Source organism: Stenella coeruleoalba (assembly GCF_951394435.1).
Source record: "Stenella coeruleoalba genome assembly, contig: scaffold_49, whole genome shotgun sequence".
In the NCBI taxonomy this organism is placed as follows: Eukaryota; Metazoa; Chordata; class Mammalia; order Artiodactyla; family Delphinidae; genus Stenella; species Stenella coeruleoalba.
This window is the reverse complement of record NW_027646118.1, coordinates 1382895-1405270: the sequence shown is the minus strand read 5'-3', so window position 1 is coordinate 1405270 and position 22376 is coordinate 1382895. Positions and strand designations below refer to the sequence as shown.

The 22376-nt window shown below is 43.9% G+C and overlaps 1 long non-coding RNA gene across 8 annotated transcripts in view; it reads right to left on the bottom strand.

The window, feature by feature from the left end:
- LOC307181315 overlaps positions 1-22376 on the bottom strand; it is a 2020778-nt gene that overhangs the window by 622973 nt on the left and 1375429 nt on the right. For 3 of the 8 annotated variants that reach the window (XR_013826416.1, XR_013826417.1, XR_013826421.1), the window contains exon 5: positions 19253-19334. The exons of 4 other annotated variants lie outside the window; for them this stretch is intronic. This is a non-coding gene — a long non-coding RNA (uncharacterized lncRNA). Of the gene's footprint in view, positions 1-19252; positions 19335-20831; positions 20914-22376 lie in introns of all 8 variants that reach the window. One more of the 8 variants, XR_013826420.1, reaches the window with a different exon arrangement.

The following is a 22376-nucleotide window of genomic DNA, read 5'->3' as shown; positions in this document are numbered from 1 at the left end:
GGAGCTCAGGGGCACTGTAATTCACAATCCTGCAGAGTTATAAATGACAGCTATCGTCCAAAAATATACTGAAGTAAGGCTGCCAAGAGGACTTGAAAGCGGGGCAGAATTGCAGGAAACCGATTTCAGGAGGTAGACTGGAATTGCATTGAAAGCATAGGAAAAGAGGCAGAACGTCCACAATGATGCACTTGGCCAAAAAGGGCGTATGCGTTTTTTCCTGAATATATTCAGGAAAAAACGCATACGCCCTTTTTGGCCAACCAAGCAAGCTTGCAAAGGAAATCTGCAGTACAATGAAGTCTCACTTCCCCCCGGTCAAAAGGGCCATCTGAAAAAAGTGTAAAATCCAGAAAGGCAGGACAGGCCATGGAGAACTGGGAGCCCTGTTATGCTGATGGGCGGGATGTAAATTGCCAACAGACACTCGGGAGAAGTGTATGGTGTTTCCTGAAACATCTAAAAAACAAAGCAACAGAACCTAGGGCACTTCCACTTATGGTCCTATAGCTTAGGGAAATTAAAATCAAAAAGACACAGCCACCCCAAAGTTTGGGACGCTTCTGTTTACAAGAACCTCGTTTACCGTACAAATTCAACATCGCAGAAAGTGAAAAATGGATAAAGAACTTGTGGTACTTACGTACAATGCAGTATCACTCAGCAATGAAATCTATGTCATCAGGCCCGTAGCAGCATAATGAGTGGATTCAGGTACGATGATTCTAACTGAAATAAGTCACACAGAAAAAGAAACATCATAAGATATCACTAATACACGGAATGTAAACTTGGCTAAACAGGAACTGAATTCCAAAACAGAACAGGGTCTCAAATTTAGAAAACCAACTTATGCTTGCTTAAGGGGAAAGGTGAGTTGGGGTGCTGCATAAAACCAGAGATTGAAATGAGCACAGATAAAGTTCCTTAAGCCAAATATGGAATAGCCAAGAGCTACTCCTTGCTCAACGAAATGGACTCAACACCGCATATTAAACGCCTAAGAATGTACCTGACTAGTAAGTATCTTAAAACCTATGGATTGCTATGTCTCCGAAAGAGAATCAAGCATGTGTACAGGGACATAAACGCAGCAGTGATAGGATTGGAGAGGTTCAGTGAGCAAATGAAGACCCTTTGAATTCATATTGCATGGTACCCATTCCACGGGTTTCAACTACCCAGATTTTAGGTATTCTTCCTTCAGCGAAAACATGCATGTGGAACCCAGAGTATGATCAACCATGTGATCGGGAGACGTGTTCAAATATGTCTCAGTTTTCCTCCCCTGGTACTCGGGTGCAACATTCCAGACGCTTTACTAACACTCTCCCCACTTGGAGAGTCAGCGCCTTTAACCTCCTGTTGGCCCAGTTTGCAATTTCTGCGGAAGATGAACAGGAATAGCGAGAACCAATGAGAGGCTAGCTGGAGGTGTCTGGACGGGCAAATTTAACTCTCATTTCCCACCAGGAAGAGGAAATAACCAAAGGCTCAGCGTGCCGTACCGGAACCAGATTAGGGCCTGAAGCCATCCTGCGGTGTTGCGGCCAGCTCAAAAGAAAGCGAGTTGAAGAAAGGAGCTCAGGGGCACTGTAATTCACAAACCTGCAGAGTTATAAATGACAGCTATCGTCCAAAAATAGACTGAAGTAAGGCTGCCAAGAGGACTTGAAAGCGGGGCAGAATTGCAGGAAACCGATTTCAGGAGGTAGACTGGAATTGCATTGAAAGCATAGGAAAAGAGGCAGAACGTCCACAATGATGCACTTGGCCAAAAAGGGCGTATGCGTTTTTTCCTGAATATATTCAGGAAAAAACGCATACGCCCTTTTTGGCCAACCAAGCAAGCTTGCAAAGGAAATCTGCACTACAATGAAGTCTCACTTCCCCCCGGTCAAAAGGGCATCTGAAAAAAGTGTAAAATCCAGAAAGGCAGGACAGGCCATGGAGAACTGGGAGCCCTGTTATGCTGATGAGCGGGATGTAAATTGCCAACAGACACTCGGGAGAAGTGTATGGTGTTTCCTGAAACATCTAAAAAACAAAGCAACAGAACCTAGGGCACTTCCACTTACGGTCCTATAGCTTAGGGAAATTAAAATCAAAAAGACACAGCCACCCCAAAGTTTGGGACGCTTCTCTTTACAAGAACCTCGTTTACCGTACAAATTCAACATCGCAGAAAGTGAAAAATGGATAAAGAACTTGTGGTACTTACGTACAATGCAGTATCACTCAGCAATGAAATCTATGTCATCAGGCCCGTAGCAGCATAATGAGTGGATTCAGGTACGATGATTCTAACTGAAATAAGTCACACAGAAAAAGAAACATCATAAGATATCACTAATACACGGAATGTAAACTTGGCTAAACAGGAACTGAATTCCAAAACAGAACAGGGTCTCAAATTTAGAAAACCAACTTATGCTTGCTTAAGGGGAAAGGTGAGTTGGGGTGCTGCATAAAACCAGAGATTGAAATGAGCACAGATAAAGTTCCTTAAGCCAAATATGGAATAGACAAGAGCTACTCCTTGCTCAACGAAATGGACTCAACACCCCATATTAAACGCCTAAGAATGTACCTGACTAGTAACTATCTTAAAACCTATGGATTGCTATGTCTCCAAAAGAGAATCAAACGTGTGTACAGGGGCATAAACGCAGCAGTGTTAGGATTGGAGAGGTTCGGTGAGCAAATGAAGACCCTTTGAAGTCATATTGCATGGTACCCATTCCACGGATTTCAACTACCCAGGTTTAAGGTATTCTTCCTTCAGCGAAAACATGCATGTGGAACCCAGAGTATGATCAACCGTGTGAACGGGAGACGTGTTCAAATATGTCTCAGTTTTCCTCCCCTGGTACTCGGGTGCAACATTCCAGACGCTTTACTAACACTCTCCCCACTTGGAGAGTCAGCGCCTTTAAACTCTTGTTTGAACCAGTTTGCAATTTCTGCGGAAGATGAACAGGAATAGGGAGAACCAATGAGAGACTAGCTGGAGGTGTCTGGACGGGCAAATTTAACTCTTATTTCCCACCCGGAAGAGGAAATAACCAAAGGCTCAGCGTGCCATGCCGGAACCAGATTAGGGCCGGAAGCCATCCTGCGGTGTTGCGGCCAGCTCAAAACAAAGCGAGTTGAAGAAAGGAGCTCAGGGGCACTGTAATTCACAAACCTGCAGAGTTATAAATGACAGCTATCGTCCAAAAATATACTGAAGTAAGGCTGCCAAGAGGACTTGAAAGCGGGGCAGAATTGCAGGAAACCGATTTCAGGAGGTAGACTGGAATTGCATTGAAAGCATAGGAAAAGAGGCAGAACGTCCACAATGATGCACTTGGCCAAAAAGGGCGTATGCGTTTTTTCCTTAATATATTCAGGAAAAAACGCATACGCCCTTTTTGGCCAACCAAGCAAGCTTGCAAAGGAAATCTGCAGTACAATGAAGTCTCACTTCCCCCCGGTCAAAAGGGCCATCTGAAAAAAGTGTAAAATCCAGAAAGGCAGGACAGGCCATGGAGAACTGGGAGCCTTGTTATGCTGATGGGCGGGATGTAAATTGCCAACAGACACTCCGGAGAAGTGTATGGTGTTTCCTGAAACATCTAAAAAACAAAGCAACAGAGCCTAGGGCACTTCCACTTATGGTCCTATAGCTTAGGGAAATTAAAATCAAAAAGACACAGCCACCCCAAAGTTTGGGACGCCTCTGTTTACAAGAACCTCGTTTACCGTACAAGTTCAATATCACAGAAAGTGAAAAATGGATAAAGAACTTGTGGTACTTACGTACAATGCAGTATCACTCAGCAATGAAATCTATGTCATCAGGCCCGTAGCAGCATAATGAGTGGATTCAGGTACGATGATTCTAACTGAAATAAGTCACACAGAAAAAGAAACATCATAAGATATCACTAATACACGGAATGTAAACTTGGCTACACAGGAACTGAATTCCAAAACAGAACAGGGTCTCAAATTTAGAAAACCAACTTATGCTTGCTTAAGGGGAAAGGTGAGTTGGGGTGCTGCATAAAACCAGAGATTGAAATGAGCACAGATAAAGTTCCTTAAGCCAAATATGGAATAGCCAAGAGCTACTCCTTGCTCAACGAAATGGACTCAACACCCCATATTAAACGCCTAAGAATGTACCTGACTAGTAAGTATCTTAAAACCTATGGATTGCTATGTCTCCAAAAGAGAATCAAGCGTGTGTACAGGGGCATAAACGCAGCAGTGATAGGATTGGAGAGGTTCGGTGAGCAAATGAAGACCCTTTGAAGTCATATTGCATGGTACCCATTCCACGGGTCTCAACTCTCCAGGTTTAAGGTATTCTTCCTTCAGCTAAAACATGCATGTGGAACCCAGAGTATGATCAACCATGTGAACGGGAGACGTGTTCAAATATGTCTCAGTTTTCCTCCCCTGGTACTCGGGTGCAACATTCCAGACGCTTTACTAACACTCTCCCCACTTGGAGAGTCAGCGCCTTTAACCTCCTGTTTGGCCAAGTTTGCAATTTCTGCGGAAGATGAACAGGAATAGGGAGAACCAATGAGAGACTAGCTGGAGGTGTCTGGACGGGCAAATTTAACTCTCATTTCCTACCAGGAAGAGGAAATAACCAAAGGCTCAGCGTGCCGTGCCGGAACCAGATTAGGGCCTGAAGCCATCCTGCGGTGTTGCGGCCAGGTCACAAGAAAGCGAGTTGAAGAAAGGAGCTCAGGGGCACTGTAATTCACAAACCTGCAGAGTTATAAATGACAGCTATCGTCCAAAAATAGACTGAAGTAAGGCTGCCAAGAGGACTTGAAAGCGGGGCAGAATTGCAGGAAACCGATTTCAGGAGGTAGACTGGAATTGCATTGAAAGCATAGGAAAAGAGGCAGAACGTCCACAATGATGCACTTGGCCAAAAAGGGCGTATGCGTTTTTTCCTGAATATATTCAGGAAAAAACGCATACGCCCTTTTTGGCCAACCAAGCAAGCTTGCAAAGGAAATCTGCACTACAATGAAGTCTCACTTCCCCCCGGTCAAAAGGGCATCTGAAAAAAGTGTAAAATCCAGAAAGGCAGGACAGGCCATGGAGAACTGGGAGCCCTGTTATGCTGATGAGCGGGATGTAAATTGCCAACAGACACTCGGGAGAAGTGTATGGTGTTTCCTGAAACATCTAAAAAACAAAGCAACAGAACCTAGGGCACTTCCACTTACGGTCCTATAGCTTAGGGAAATTAAAATCAAAAAGACACAGCCACCCCAAAGTTTGGGACGCTTCTCTTTACAAGAACCTCGTTTACCGTACAAATTCAACATCGCAGAAAGTGAAAAATGGATAAAGAACTTGTGGTACTTACGTACAATGCAGTATCACTCAGCAATGAAATCTATGTCATCAGGCCCGTAGCAGCATAATGAGTGGATTCAGGTACGATGATTCTAACTGAAATAAGTCACACAGAAAAAGAAACATCATAAGATATCACTAATACACGGAATGTAAACTTGGCTAAACAGGAACTGAATTCCAAAACAGAACAGGGTCTCAAATTTAGAAAACCAACTTATGCTTGCTTAAGGGGAAAGGTGAGTTGGGGTGCTGCATAAAACCAGAGATTGAAATGAGCACAGATAAAGTTCCTTAAGCCAAATATGGAATAGCCAAGAGCTACTCCTTGCTCAACGAAATGGACTCAACACCGCATATTAAACGCCTAAGAATGTACCTGACTAGTAAGTATCTTAAAACCTATGGATTGCTATGTCTCCGAAAGAGAATCAAGCATGTGTACAGGGACATAAACGCAGCAGTGATAGGATTGGAGAGGTTCAGTGAGCAAATGAAGACCCTTTGAATTCATATTGCATGGTACCCATTCCACGGGTTTCAACTACCCAGATTTTAGGTATTCTTCCTTCAGCGAAAACATGCATGTGGAACCCAGAGTATGATCAACCATGTGATCGGGAGACGTGTTCAAATATGTCTCAGTTTTCCTCCCCTGGTACTCGGCTGCAACATTCCAGACGCTTTACTAACACTCTCCCCACTTGGAGAGTCAGCGCCTTTAACCTCCTGTTTGGCCCAGTTTGCAATTTCTGCGGAAGATGAACAGGAATAGCGAGAACCAATGAGAGGCTAGCTGGAGGTGTCTGGACGGGCAAATTTAACTCTCATTTCCCACCAGGAAGAGGAAATAACCAAAGGCTCAGCGTGCCGTACCGGAACCAGATTAGGGCCTGAAGCCATCCTGCGGTGTTGCGGCCAGCTCAAAAGAAAGCGAGTTGAACAAAGGAGATCAGGGGCACTGTAATTCACAAACCTGCAGAGTTATAAATGACAGCTATCGTCCAAAAATAGACTGAAGTAAGGCTGCCAAGAGGACTTGAAAGCGGGGCAGAATTGCAGGAAACCGATTTCAGGAGGTAGACTGGAATTGCATTGAAAGCATAGGAAAAGAGGCAGAACGTCCACAATGATGCACTTGGCCAAAAAGGGCGTATGCGTTTTTTCCTGAATATATTCAGGAAAAAACGCATACGCCCTTTTTGGCCAACCAAGCAAGCTTGCAAAGGAAATCTGCACTACAATGAAGTCTCACTTCCCCCCGGTCAAAAGGGCATCTGAAAAAAGTGTAAAATCCAGAAAGGCAGGACAGGCCATGGAGAACTGGGAGCCTTGTTATGCTGATGGGCGGGATGTAAATTGCCAACAACCACTCGGGAGAAGTGTATGGTGTTTCCTGAAATATCTAAAAAACAAAGCAACAGAGCCTAGGGCACTTCCACTTATGGTCCTATAGCTCAGGGAAATTAAAATCAAAAAGACACAGCCACCCCAAAGTTTGGGACGCCTCTGTTTACAAGAACCTCGTTTACCGTACAAGTTCAATATCACAGAAAGTGAAAAATGGATAAAGAACTTGTGGTACTTATGTACAATGCAGTATCACTCAGCAGTGAAATCTATGTCATCAGGCCCTTAGCAGCACAATGAATGGATTCAGGTATGATGATTCTAACTGAAATAAGTCACACAGAAAAAGAAACATCATAAGATATCAGTAATACACGGAATGTAAACTTGGCTACACAGGAACTGAATTACAGAACAGAACAGGGTCTCAAATTTAGAAAACCAACTTATGCTTGCTTAAGGGGAAAGGTGAGTTGGGGTGCTGCATAAAACCAGAGATTGAAATGAGCACAGATAAAGTTCCTTAAGCCAAATATGGAATAGACAAGAGCTACTCCTTGCTCAACGAAATGGACTCAACACCCCATATTAAACGCCTAAGAATGTACCTGACTAGTAACTATCTTAAAACCTATGGATTGCTATGTCTCCAAAAGAGAATCAAACGTGTGTACAGGGGCATAAACGCAGCAGTGTTAGGATTGGAGAGGTTCGGTGAGCAAATGAAGACCCTTTGAAGTCATATTGCATGGTACCCATTCCACGGATTTCAACTACCCAGGTTTAAGGTATTCTTCCTTCAGCGAAAACATGCATGTGGAACCCAGAGTATGATCAACCGTGTGAACGGGAGACGTGTTCAAATATGTCTCAGTTTTCCTCCCCTGGTACTCGGGTGCAACATTCCAGACGCTTTACTAACACTCTCCCCACTTGGAGAGTCAGCGCCTTTAAACTCTTGTTTGAACCAGTTTGCAATTTCTGCGGAAGATGAACAGGAATAGGGAGAACCAATGAGAGACTAGCTGGAGGTGTCTGGACGGGCAAATTTAACTCTTATTTCCCACCCGGAAGAGGAAATAACCAAAGGCTCAGCGTGCCATGCCGGAACCAGATTAGGGCCGGAAGCCATCCTGCGGTGTTGCGGCCAGCTCAAAACAAAGCGAGTTGAAGAAAGGAGCTCAGGGGCACTGTAATTCACAAACCTGCAGAGTTATAAATGACAGCTATCGTCCAAAAATATACTGAAGTAAGGCTGCCAAGAGGACTTGAAAGCGGGGCAGAATTGCAGGAAACCGATTTCAGGAGGTAGACTGGAATTGCATTGAAAGCATAGGAAAAGAGGCAGAACGTCCACAATGATGCACTTGGCCAAAAAGGGCGTATGCGTTTTTTCCTTAATATATTCAGGAAAAAACGCATACGCCCTTTTTGGCCAACCAAGCAAGCTTGCAAAGGAAATCTGCAGTACAATGAAGTCTCACTTCCCCCCGGTCAAAAGGGCCATCTGAAAAAAGTGTAAAATCCAGAAAGGCAGGACAGGCCATGGAGAACTGGGAGCCTTGTTATGCTGATGGGCGGGATGTAAATTGCCAACAGACACTCCGGAGAAGTGTATGGTGTTTCCTGAAACATCTAAAAAACAAAGCAACAGAGCCTAGGGCACTTCCACTTATGGTCCTATAGCTTAGGGAAATTAAAATCAAAAAGACACAGCCACCCCAAAGTTTGGGACGCCTCTGTTTACAAGAACCTCGTTTACCGTACAAGTTCAATATCACAGAAAGTGAAAAATGGATAAAGAACTTGTGGTACTTACGTACAATGCAGTATCACTCAGCAATGAAATCTATGTCATCAGGCCCGTAGCAGCATAATGAGTGGATTCAGGTACGATGATTCTAACTGAAATAAGTCACACAGAAAAAGAAACATCATAAGATATCACTAATACACGGAATGTAAACTTGGCTACACAGGAACTGAATTCCAAAACAGAACAGGGTCTCAAATTTAGAAAACCAACTTATGCTTGCTTAAGGGGAAAGGTGAGTTGGGGTGCTGCATAAAACCAGAGATTGAAATGAGCACAGATAAAGTTCCTTAAGCCAAATATGGAATAGCCAAGAGCTACTCCTTGCTCAACGAAATGGACTCAACACCCCATATTAAACGCCTAAGAATGTACCTGACTAGTAAGTATCTTAAAACCTATGGATTGCTATGTCTCCAAAAGAGAATCAAGCGTGTGTACAGGGGCATAAACGCAGCAGTGATAGGATTGGAGAGGTTCGGTGAGCAAATGAAGACCCTTTGAAGTCATATTGCATGGTACCCATTCCACGGGTCTCAACTCTCCAGGTTTAAGGTATTCTTCCTTCAGCTAAAACATGCATGTGGAACCCAGAGTATGATCAACCATGTGAACGGGAGACGTGTTCAAATATGTCTCAGTTTTCCTCCCCTGGTACTCGGGTGCAACATTCCAGACGCTTTACTAACACTCTCCCCACTTGGAGAGTCAGCGCCTTTAACCTCCTGTTTGGCCAAGTTTGCAATTTCTGCGGAAGATGAACAGGAATAGGGAGAACCAATGAGAGACTAGCTGGAGGTGTCTGGACGGGCAAATTTAACTCTCATTTCCTACCAGGAAGAGGAAATAACCAAAGGCTCAGCGTGCCGTGCCGGAACCAGATTAGGGCCTGAAGCCATCCTGCGGTGTTGCGGCCAGGTCACAAGAAAGCGAGTTGAAGAAAGGAGCTCAGGGGCACTGTAATTCACAAACCTGCAGAGTTATAAATGACAGCTATCGTCCAAAAATAGACTGAAGTAAGGCTGCCAAGAGGACTTGAAAGCGGGGCAGAATTGCAGGAAACCGATTTCAGGAGGTAGACTGGAATTGCATTGAAAGCATAGGAAAAGAGGCAGAACGTCCACAATGATGCACTTGGCCAAAAAGGGCGTATGCGTTTTTTCCTGAATATATTCAGGAAAAAACGCATACGCCCTTTTTGGCCAACCAAGCAAGCTTGCAAAGGAAATCTGCACTACAATGAAGTCTCACTTCCCCCCGGTCAAAAGGGCATCTGAAAAAAGTGTAAAATCCAGAAAGGCAGGACAGGCCATGGAGAACTGGGAGCCCTGTTATGCTGATGAGCGGGATGTAAATTGCCAACAGACACTCGGGAGAAGTGTATGGTGTTTCCTGAAACATCTAAAAAACAAAGCAACAGAACCTAGGGCACTTCCACTTACGGTCCTATAGCTTAGGGAAATTAAAATCAAAAAGACACAGCCACCCCAAAGTTTGGGACGCTTCTCTTTACAAGAACCTCGTTTACCGTACAAATTCAACATCGCAGAAAGTGAAAAATGGATAAAGAACTTGTGGTACTTACGTACAATGCAGTATCACTCAGCAATGAAATCTATGTCATCAGGCCCGTAGCAGCATAATGAGTGGATTCAGGTACGATGATTCTAACTGAAATAAGTCACACAGAAAAAGAAACATCATAAGATATCACTAATACACGGAATGTAAACTTGGCTAAACAGGAACTGAATTCCAAAACAGAACAGGGTCTCAAATTTAGAAAACCAACTTATGCTTGCTTAAGGGGAAAGGTGAGTTGGGGTGCTGCATAAAACCAGAGATTGAAATGAGCACAGATAAAGTTCCTTAAGCCAAATATGGAATAGCCAAGAGCTACTCCTTGCTCAACGAAATGGACTCAACACCGCATATTAAACGCCTAAGAATGTACCTGACTAGTAAGTATCTTAAAACCTATGGATTGCTATGTCTCCGAAAGAGAATCAAGCATGTGTACAGGGACATAAACGCAGCAGTGATAGGATTGGAGAGGTTCAGTGAGCAAATGAAGACCCTTTGAATTCATATTGCATGGTACCCATTCCACGGGTTTCAACTACCCAGATTTTAGGTATTCTTCCTTCAGCGAAAACATGCATGTGGAACCCAGAGTATGATCAACCATGTGATCGGGAGACGTGTTCAAATATGTCTCAGTTTTCCTCCCCTGGTACTCGGCTGCAACATTCCAGACGCTTTACTAACACTCTCCCCACTTGGAGAGTCAGCGCCTTTAACCTCCTGTTTGGCCCAGTTTGCAATTTCTGCGGAAGATGAACAGGAATAGCGAGAACCAATGAGAGGCTAGCTGGAGGTGTCTGGACGGGCAAATTTAACTCTCATTTCCCACCAGGAAGAGGAAATAACCAAAGGCTCAGCGTGCCGTACCGGAACCAGATTAGGGCCTGAAGCCATCCTGCGGTGTTGCGGCCAGCTCAAAAGAAAGCGAGTTGAACAAAGGAGATCAGGGGCACTGTAATTCACAAACCTGCAGAGTTATAAATGACAGCTATCGTCCAAAAATAGACTGAAGTAAGGCTGCCAAGAGGACTTGAAAGCGGGGCAGAATTGCAGGAAACCGATTTCAGGAGGTAGACTGGAATTGCATTGAAAGCATAGGAAAAGAGGCAGAACGTCCACAATGATGCACTTGGCCAAAAAGGGCGTATGCGTTTTTTCCTGAATATATTCAGGAAAAAACGCATACGCCCTTTTTGGCCAACCAAGCAAGCTTGCAAAGGAAATCTGCACTACAATGAAGTCTCACTTCCCCCCGGTCAAAAGGGCATCTGAAAAAAGTGTAAAATCCAGAAAGGCAGGACAGGCCATGGAGAACTGGGAGCCTTGTTATGCTGATGGGCGGGATGTAAATTGCCAACAACCACTCGGGAGAAGTGTATGGTGTTTCCTGAAATATCTAAAAAACAAAGCAACAGAGCCTAGGGCACTTCCACTTATGGTCCTATAGCTCAGGGAAATTAAAATCAAAAAGACACAGCCACCCCAAAGTTTGGGACGCCTCTGTTTACAAGAACCTCGTTTACCGTACAAGTTCAATATCACAGAAAGTGAAAAATGGATAAAGAACTTGTGGTACTTATGTACAATGCAGTATCACTCAGCAGTGAAATCTATGTCATCAGGCCCTTAGCAGCACAATGAATGGATTCAGGTATGATGATTCTAACTGAAATAAGTCACACAGAAAAAGAAACATCATAAGATATCAGTAATACACGGAATGTAAACTTGGCTACACAGGAACTGAATTACAGAACAGAACAGGGTCTCAAATTTAGAAAACCAACTTATGCTTGCTTAAGGGGAAAGGTGAGTTGGGGTGCTGCATAAAACCAGAGATTGAAATGAGCACAGATAAAGTTCCTTAAGCCAAATATGGAATAGACAAGAGCTACTCCTTGCTCAACGAAATGGACTCAACACCCCATATTAAACGCCTAAGAATGTACCTGACTAGTAACTATCTTAAAACCTATGGATTGCTATGTCTCCAAAAGAGAATCAAACGTGTGTACAGGGGCATAAACGCAGCAGTGTTAGGATTGGAGAGGTTCGGTGAGCAAATGAAGACCCTTTGAAGTCATATTGCATGGTACCCATTCCACGGATTTCAACTACCCAGGTTTAAGGTATTCTTCCTTCAGCGAAAACATGCATGTGGAACCCAGAGTATGATCAACCGTGTGAACGGGAGACGTGTTCAAATATGTCTCAGTTTTCCTCCCCTGGTACTCGGGTGCAACATTCCAGACGCTTTACTAACACTCTCCCCACTTGGAGAGTCAGCGCCTTTAAACTCTTGTTTGAACCAGTTTGCAATTTCTGCGGAAGATGAACAGGAATAGGGAGAACCAATGAGAGACTAGCTGGAGGTGTCTGGACGGGCAAATTTAACTCTTATTTCCCACCCGGAAGAGGAAATAACCAAAGGCTCAGCGTGCCATGCCGGAACCAGATTAGGGCCTGAAGCCATCCTGCGGTGTTGCGGCCAGGTCACAAGAAAGCGAGTTGAAGAAAGGAGCTCAGGGGCACTGTAATTCACAAACCTGCAGAGTTATAAATGACAGCTATCGTCCAAAAATAGACTGAAGTAAGGCTGCCAAGAGGACTTGAAAGCGGGGCAGAATTGCAGGAAACCGATTTCAGGAGGTAGACTGGAATTGCATTGAAAGCATAGGAAAAGAGGCAGAACGTCCACAATGATGCACTTGGCCAAAAAGGGCGTATGCGTTTTTTCCTGAATATATTCAGGAAAAAACGCATACGCCCTTTTTGGCCAACCAAGCAAGCTTGCAAAGGAAATCTGCACTACAATGAAGTCTCACTTCCCCCAGGTCAAAAGGGCCATCTGAAAAAAGTGTAAAATCCAGAAAGGCAGGACAGGCCATGGAGAACTGGGAGCCTTGTTATGCTGATGGGCGGGATGTAAATTGCCAACAGACACTCGGGAGAAGTGTATGGTGTTTCCTGAAACATCTAAAAAACAAAGCAACAGAGCCTAGGGCACTTCCACTTATGGTCCTATAGCTTAGGGAAATTAAAATCAAAAAGACACAGCCACCCCAAAGTTTGGGACGCCTCTGTTTACAAGAACCTCGTTTACAGTACAAGTTCAACATCGCAGAAAGTGAAAAATGGATAAAGAAGTTGTGGTATTTACTTACAAAGCAATATCACTCAGCAATGAATTCTATGTCATCAGGCCCTTAGCATCACAATGAGTGGATTCAGGTATGATGATTCTAACTGAAATAAGTCACACAGAAAAAGAAACATCATAAGATATCAGTAATACACGGAATGTAAACTTGGCTACACAGGAACTGAATTACAGAACAGAACAGGGTCTCAAATTTAGAAAACCAACTTATGCTTGCTTAAGGGGAAAGGTGAGTTGGGGTGCTGCATAAAACCAGAGATTGAAATGAGCACAGATAAAGTTCCTTAAGCCAAATATGGAATAGACAAGAGCTACTCCTTGCTCAATGAAATGGACTCAACACCGCATATTAAACGCCTAAGAATGTACCTGACTAGTAAGTATCTTAAAACCTATGGATTGCTATGTCTCCGAAGGAGAATCAAGCATGTGTACAGGGGCATAAACGTAGCAGTGATAGGATTGGAGAGGTTCGGTGAGCAAATGAAGACCCTTTGAAGTCATATTGCATGGTACCCATTCCACGGGTTTCAACTACCCAGGTTTTAGGTATTCTTCCTTCAGCTAAAACATGCATGTGGAACCCAAGTATGATCAACCATGTGAACGGGAGACGTGTTCAAATATGTCTCAGTTTTCCTCCCCTGGTACTCGGGTGCAGCATTCCAGACGCTTTACTAACACTCTCCCCACTTGGAGAGTCAGCGCCTTTAACCTCATGTTTGGCCCAGTTTGCAATTTCTGCGGAAGATGAACAGGAATAGCGAGAACCAATGAGAGGCTAGCTGGAGGTGTCTGGACGGGCAAATTTAACTCTCATTTCCCACCAGGAAGAGGAAATAACCAAAGGCTCAGCGTGCCGTACCGGAACCAGATTAGGGCCTGAAGCCATCCTGCGGTGTTGCGGCCAGCTCAAAAGAAAGCGAGTTGAACAAAGGAGCTCAGGGGCACTGTAATTCACAAACCTGCAGAGTTATAAATGACAGCTATCGTCCAAAAATAGACTGAAGTAAGGCTGCCAAGAGGACTTGAAAGCGGGGCAGAATTGCAGGAATCCGATTTCAGGAGGTAGACTGGAATTGCATTGAAAGCATAGGAAAAGAGGCAGAACGTCCACAATGATGCACTTGGCCAAAAAGGGCGTATGCGTTTTTTCCTGAATATATTCAGGAAAAAACGCATACGCCCTTTTTGGCCAACCAAGCAAGCTTGCAAAGGAAATCTGCACTACAATGAAGTCTCACTTCCCCCCGGTCAAAAGGGCCATCTGAAAAAAGTGTAAAATCCAGAAAGGAAGGACAGGCCATGGAGAACTGGGAGCCTTGTTATTCTGATGGGCGGGATGTAAATTGCCAACAGACACTCGGGAGAAGTGTATGGTGTTTCCTGAAACATCTAAAAAACAAAGCAACAGAGCCTAGGGCAATGCCACTTATGGTCCTATAGCTTAGGGAATTTAAAATCAAAAAGACACAGCCACCCCAAAGTTTTTGACGCCTGTGTTTACAAGAACCTCGTTTACAGTACAAGTTCAACATCGCAGAAAGTGAAAAATGGATAAAGAAGTTGTGGTATTTACTTACAAACCAATATCACTCAGCAATGAAATCTATGTCATCAGGCCCTTAGCATCACAATGAGTGGATTCAGGTATGATGATTCTAACTGAAATAAGTCACACAGAAAAAGAAACATCATAAGATATCAGTAATACACGGAATGTAAACTTGGCTACACAGGAACTGAATTACAGAACAGTACAGGTTCTCAAATTTAGAAAACCAACTTATGCTTGCTTAAGGGTAAAGGTGAGTTGGGGTGCTGCATAAAACCAGAGATTGAAATGAGCACAGATAAAGTTCCTTAAGTCAAATATGGAATAGACAAGAGCTACTCCTTGCTCAACGAAATGGACTCAACACCGCATATTAAACGCCTAAGAATGTACCTGACTAGTAAGTATCGTAAAACCTATGGATTGCTATGTCTCCGAAAGAGAATCAAGCATGTGTACAGGGGCATAAACGCAGCAGTGATAGGATTGGAGAGGTTCGGTGAGCAAATGAAGACCCTTTGAAGTCATATTGCATGGTACCCATTACACGGGTCTCAACTCTCCAGGTTTAAGGTATTCTTCCTTCAGCTAAAACATGCATGTGGAACCCAAGTATGATCAACCATGTGAACGGGAGACGTGTTCAAATATGTCTCAGTTTTCCTCCCCTGGTACTCGGGTGCAACATTCCAGACGCTTTACTAACACTCTCCCCACTTGGAGAGTCAGCGCCTTTAACCTCCTGTTTGGCCCAGTTTGCAATTTCTGCGGAAGATGAACAGGAATAGCGAGAACCAATGAGAGGCTAGCTGAAGCTGTCTGGACGGGCAAATTTAACTCTCATTTCCCACCAGGAAGAGGAAATAACCAAATGTTCAGCGTGCCGTGCCGGAACCAGATTAGGGCCTGAAGCCATCCTGCGGTGTTGCGGCCAGGTCACAAGAAAGCGAGTTGAAGAAAGGAGCTCAGGGGCACTGTAATTCACAAACCTGCAGAGTTATAAATGACAGCTATCGTCCAAAAATAGACTGAAGTAAGGCTGCCAAGAGGACTTGAAAGCGGGGCAGAATTGCAGGAAACCGATTTCAGGAGGTAGACTGGAATTGCATTGAAAGCATAGGAAAAGAGGCAGAACGTCCACAATGATGCACTTGGCCAAAAAGGGCGTATGCGTTTTTTCCTGAATATATTCAGGAAAAAACGCTTACGCCCTTTTTGGCCAACCAAGCAAGCTTGCAAAGGAAATCTGCACTACAATGAAGTCTCACTTCCCCCCGGTCAAAAGGGCCATCTGAAAAAAGTGTAAAATCCAGAAAGGCAGGACAGGCCATGGAGAACTGGGAGCCTTGTTATGCTGATGGGCGGGATGTAAATTGCCAACAACCACTCGGGAGAAGTGTATGGTGTTTCCTGAAACATCTAAAAAACAAAGCAACAGAACCTAGGGCACTTCCACTTATGGTCCTATAGCTTAGGGAAATTAAAATCAAAAAGACACAGCCACACCAAAGTTTGGAACGGCTCTGTTTACAAGAACCTCGTTTACAGTACAAGTTCAACATCGCAGAAAGTGAAAAATGGATAAAGAAGTTGTGGTATTTACTTACAAAGCAATATCACTCAGCAATGAAATCTGTGTCATCAGGCCCTTAGCAGCACAATGAGTGGATTCAGGTATGATGATTCTAACTGAAATAAGTCACACAGAAAAAGAAACATCATAAGATATCAGTAATACACGGAATGGAAACTTGGCTACACAGGAACTGAATTACAGAACAGAACAGGGTCTCAAATTTAGAAAACCAACTTATTCTTGCTTAAGGGTAAAGGTGAGTTGGGGTGCTGCATAAAACCAGAGATTGAAATGAGCACAGATAAAGTTCCTTAAGCCAAATATGGAATAGACAAGAGCTACTCCTTGCTCAACGAAATGGACTCAACACCCCATATTAAACGCCTAAGAATGTACCTGACTAGTAAGTATCTTAAAACCTATGGATTGCAATGTCTCCGAAAGAGAATCAAGCATGTGTACAGGGGCATAAACGCAGCAGTGATAGGTTTGGAGATGTTCGGTGAGCAAATGAAGACCCTTTGAAGTCATATTGCATGGTACCCATTCCACGGGTTTTAACTACCCAGGTTTAAGGTATTCTTCCTTCAGCTAAAACATGCATGTGGAACCCAAGTATGATCAACCATGTGAACGGGAGACGTGTTCAAATATGTCTCAGTTTTCCTCCCCTGGTACTCGGGTGCAACATTCCAGACGCTTTACTAACACTCTCCCCACTTGGAGAGTCAGCGCCTTTAACCTCCTGTTTGGCCCAGTTTGCAATTTCTGCGGAAGATGAACAGGAATAGCGAGAACCAATGAGAGGCTAGCTGAAGGTGTCTGGACGGGCAAATTTAACTCTCATTTCCCACCAGGAAGAGGAAATAACCAAAGGCTCAGCGTGCCGGGCCGGAACCAGATTAGGGCCTGAAGCCATCCTGCGGTGTTGCGGCCAGGTCACAAGAAAGCAAGTTGAAGAAAGGAGCTCAGGGGCACTGTAATTCACAAACCTGCAGAGTTATAAATGACAGCTATCGTCCAAAAATAGACGGAAGTAAGGCTGCCAAGAGGACTTGAAAGCGGGGCAGAATTGCAGGAAACCGATTTCAGGAGGTAGACTGGAATTGCATTGAAAGCATAGGAAAAGAGGCAGAACGTCCACAATGATGCACTTGGCCAAAAAGGGCATATGCGTTTTTTCCTGAATATATTCAGGAAAAAACGCATACGCCCTTTTTGGCCAACCAAGCAAGCTTGCAAAGGAAATCTGCACTACAATGAAGTCTCACTTCCCCCCGGTCAAAAGGGCCATCTGAAAAAAGTGTAAAATCCAGAAAGGCAGGACAGGCCATGGAGAACTGGGAGCCTTGTTATGCTGATGGGCGGGATGTAAATTGCCAACAACCACTCGGGAGAAGTGTATGGTGTTTCCTGAAACATCTAAAAAACAAAGCAACAGAACCTAGGGCACTTCCACTTATGGTCCTATAGCATAGGGAAATTAAAATCAAAAAGACACAGCCACCCCAAAGTTTGGAACGGCTCTGTTTACAAGAACCTCGTTTACAGTACAAGTTCAACATCGCAGAAAGTGAAAAATGGATAAAGAAGTTGTGGTATTTACTTACAAAGCAATATCACTCAGCAATGAAATCTGTGTCATCAGACCCTTAGCAGCACAATGAGTGGATTCAGGTATGATGATTCTAACTGAAATAAGTCACACAGAAAAAGAAACATCATAAGATATCAGTAATACACGGAATGGAAACTTGGCTACACAGGAACTGAATTACAGAACAGAACAGGGTCTCAAATTTAGAAAACCAACTTATTCTTGCTTAAGGGTAAAGGTGAGTTGGGGTGCTGCATAAAACCAGAGATTGAAATGAGCACAGATAAAGTTCCTTAAGCCAAATATGGAATAGACAAGAGCTACTCCTTGCTCAACGAAATGGACTCAACACCCCATATTAAACGCCTAAGAATGTACCTGACTAGTAAGTATCTTAAAACCTATGGATTGCTATGTCTCCGAAAGAGAATCAAGCATGTGTACAGGGGCATAAACGCAGCAGTGATAGGATTGGAGAGGTTCGGTGAGCAAATGAAGACCCTTTGAAGTCATATTGCATGGTACCCATTCCACGGGTTTCAACTACCCAGGTTTAAGGTATTCTTCCTTCAGCTAAAACATGCATGTGGAACCTAGAGTATGATCAACCATGTGATCGGGAGACGTGTTCAAATATGTCTCAGTTTTCCTCCCCTGGTACTCGGGTGCAACATTCCAGACGCTTTACTAACACTCTCCCCACTTGGAGAGTCAGCGCCTTTAAACTCCTGTTTGGCCCAGTTTGCAATTTCTGCGGAAGATGAACAGGAATAGCGAGAACCAATGAGAGGCTAGCTGGAGGTGTCTGGACAGGCAAATTATTCCTGAATATATTCAGGAAAAAACGCATACGCCCTTTTTGGCCAACCAAGCAAGCTTGCAAAGGAAATCTGCACTACAATGAAGTCTCACTTCCCCCCGGTCAAAAGGGCCATCTGAAAAAAGTGTAAAATCCAGAAAGGCAGGACAGGCCATGGAGAACTGGGAGCCTTGTTATGCTGATGGGCGGGATGTAAATTGCCAACAACCACTCGGGAGAAGTGTATGGTGTTTCCTGAAACATCTAAAAAACAAAGCAACAGAGCCTAGGGCACTGCCACTTATGGTCCTATAGCTTAGGGAAATTAAAATCAAAAAGACACAGCCACCCCAAAGTTTGGGACGCCTCTGTTTACAAGAACCTCGTTTACAGTACAAGTTCAACATCGCAGAAAGTGAAAAATGGATAAAGAAGTTGTGGTATTTACTTACAAAGCAATATCACTCAGCAATGAAATCTGTGTCTTCAGGCCCTTAGCAGCACAATGAGTGGATTCAGGTATGATGATTCTAACTGAAATAAGTCACACAGAAAAGGAAACATCATAAGATATCAGTAATACAAGGAATGGAAACTTGGCTACACAGGAACTGAATTACAGAACAGAACAGGGTCTCAAATTTAGAAAACCAACTTATTCTTGCTTAAGGGTAAAGGTGAGTTGGGGTGCTGCATAAATCCAGAGATTGAAATGAGCACAGATAAAGTTCCTTAAGTCAAATATGGAATAGACAAGAGCTACTCCTTGCTCAACGAAATGGACTCAACACCCCATATTAAACGCCTAAGAATGTACCTGACTAGTAAGTATCTTAAAACCTATGGATTGCTATGTCTCCGAAAGAGAATCAAGCATGTGTACAGGGGCATAAACGCAGCAGTGATAGGATTGGAGAGGTTCGTGAGCAAATGAAGACCCTTTGAAGTCATATTGCATGGTACCCATTCCACGGGTTTCTACTACCCAGGTTTAAGGTATTCTTCCTTCAGCTAAAACATGCATGTGGAACCTAGAGTATGATCAACCATGTGATCGGGAGACATGTTCAAACATGTCTCAGTTTTCGTACCCTGGTACTCGGGTGCAACATTCCAGACGCTTTACTAACACTCTCCCGACTTGGAGAGTCAGTCCCTTTAACCTCCTGTTTGGCCCAGTTTGCAATTTCTGCGGAAGATGAACAGGAATAGCGAGAACCAATGAGAGGCTAGCTGGAGGTGTCTGGACGGGCAAATTTAACTCTCATTTCCCACCAGGAAGAGGAAATAACCAAAGGCTCAGCGTGCCATACCGGAACCAGATTAGGGCCTGAAGCCATCCTGCGGTGTTGCGGCCAGCTCACAAGAAAGCGAGTTGAAGAAAGGAGCTCAGGGGCACTGTAATTCACAAACCTGCAGAGTTATAAATGACAGCTATCGTCCAAAAATAGACTGAAGTAAGGCTGCCAAGAGGACTTGAAAGCAGGGCAGAATTGCAGGAAACCGATTTCAGGAGGTAGACTGGAATTGCATTGAAAGCATAGGAAAAGAGGCAGAACGTCCACAATGATGCACTTGGCCAAAAAGGGCGTATGCGTTTTTTCCTGAATATATTCAGGAAAAAACGCATACGCCCTTTTTGGCCAACCAAGCAAGCTTGCAAAGGAAATCTGCACTACAATGAAGTCTCACTTCCCCCCGGTCAAAAGGGCCATCTGAAAAAAGTGTAAAATCCAGAAAGGGAGGACAGGCCATGGAGAACTGGGAGCCTTGTTATGCTGATGGGCGGGATGTAAATTGCCAACAGACACTCGGGAGAAGTGTATGGTGTTTCCTGAAACATCTAAAAAACAAAGCAACAGAGCCTAGGGCACTGCCACTTATGGTCCTATAGCTTAGGGAAATTAAAATCAAAAAGACACAGCCACCCCAAAGTTTGGGATGCCTCTGTTTACAAGAACCTCGTTTACAGTACAAGTTCAACATCGCAGAAAGTGAAAAATGGATAAAGAAGTTGTGGTATTTACTTACAAAGCAATATCACTCAGCAATGAAATCTATTTCATCAGGCCCTTAGCATCACAATGAGTGGATTCAGGTATGATGATTCTACCTGAAATAAGTCACACAGAAAAAGAAACATCATAAGATATCAGTAATACACGGAATGTAAACTTGGCTACACAGGAACTGAATTACAGAACAGAACAGGGTCTCAAATTTAGAAAACCAACTTATGCTTGCTTAAGGGGAAAGGTGAGTTGGGGTGCTGCATAAAACCAGAGATTGAAATGAGCACAGATAAAGTTCCTTAAGTCAAATATGGAATAGACAAGAGCTACTCCTTGCTCAACGAAATGGACTCAACACCGCATATTAAACGCCTAAGAATGTACCTGACTAGTAAGTATCGTAAAACCTATGGATTGCTATGTCTCCAAAAGAGAATCAAGCATGTGTACAGGGGCATAAACGCAGCAGTGATAGGATTGGAGAGGTGCGGTGAGCAAATGAAGACCCTTTGAAGTCATATTGCATGGTACCCATTACACGGGTCTCAACTCTCCAGGTTTAAGGTATTCTTCCTTCAGCTAAAACATGCATGTGGAACCCAAGTATGATCAACCATGTGAACGGGAGACGTGTTCAAATATGTCTCAGTTTTCCTCCCCTGGTACTCGGGTGCAACATTCCAGACGCTTTACTAACACTCTCCCCACTTGGAGAGTCAGCGCCTTTAAACTCCTGTTTGGCCCAGTTTGCAATTTCTGCGGAAGATGAACAGGAATAGCGAGAACCAATGAGAGGCTAGCTGGAGGTGTCTGGACGGGCAAATTTAACTCTCATTTCCCACCAGGAAGAGGAAATAACCAAAGGCTCAGCGTGCCGTACCGGAACCAGATTAGGGCCTGAAGCCATCCTGCAGTGTTGCGGCCAGCTCAAAAGAAAGCGAGTTGAAGAAAGGAGCTCAGGGGCACTGTAATTCACAAACCTGCAGAGTTATAAATGACAGCTATCGTCCAAAAATAGACTGAAGTAAGGCTGCCAAGAGGACTTGAAAGCGGGGCAGAATTGCAGGAAACCGATTTCAGGAGGTAGACTGGAATTGCATTGAAAGCATAGGAAAAGAGGCAGAACGTCCACAATGATGCACTTGGCCAAAAAGGGCGTATGCGTTTTTTCCTGAATATATTCAGGAAAAAACGCATACGCCCTTTTTGGCCAACCAAGCAAGCTTGCAAAGGAAATCTGCACTACAATGAAGTCTCACTTCCCCCCGGTCAAAAGGGCCATCTGAAAAAAGTGTAAAATCCAGAAAGACAAGACAGGCCATGGAGAACTGGGAGCCTTGTTATGCTGATGGGCGGGATGTAAATTGCCAACAACCACTCGGGAGAAGTGTATGGTGTTTCCTGAAACATCTAAAAAACAAAGCAACAGAGCCTAGGGCACTTCCACTTATGGTCCTATAGCTTAGGGAAATTAAAATCAAAAAGACACAGCCACCCCAAAGTTTGGAACAGATCTGTTTACAAGAACCTCGTATACAGTACAAGTTCAACATCGCAGAA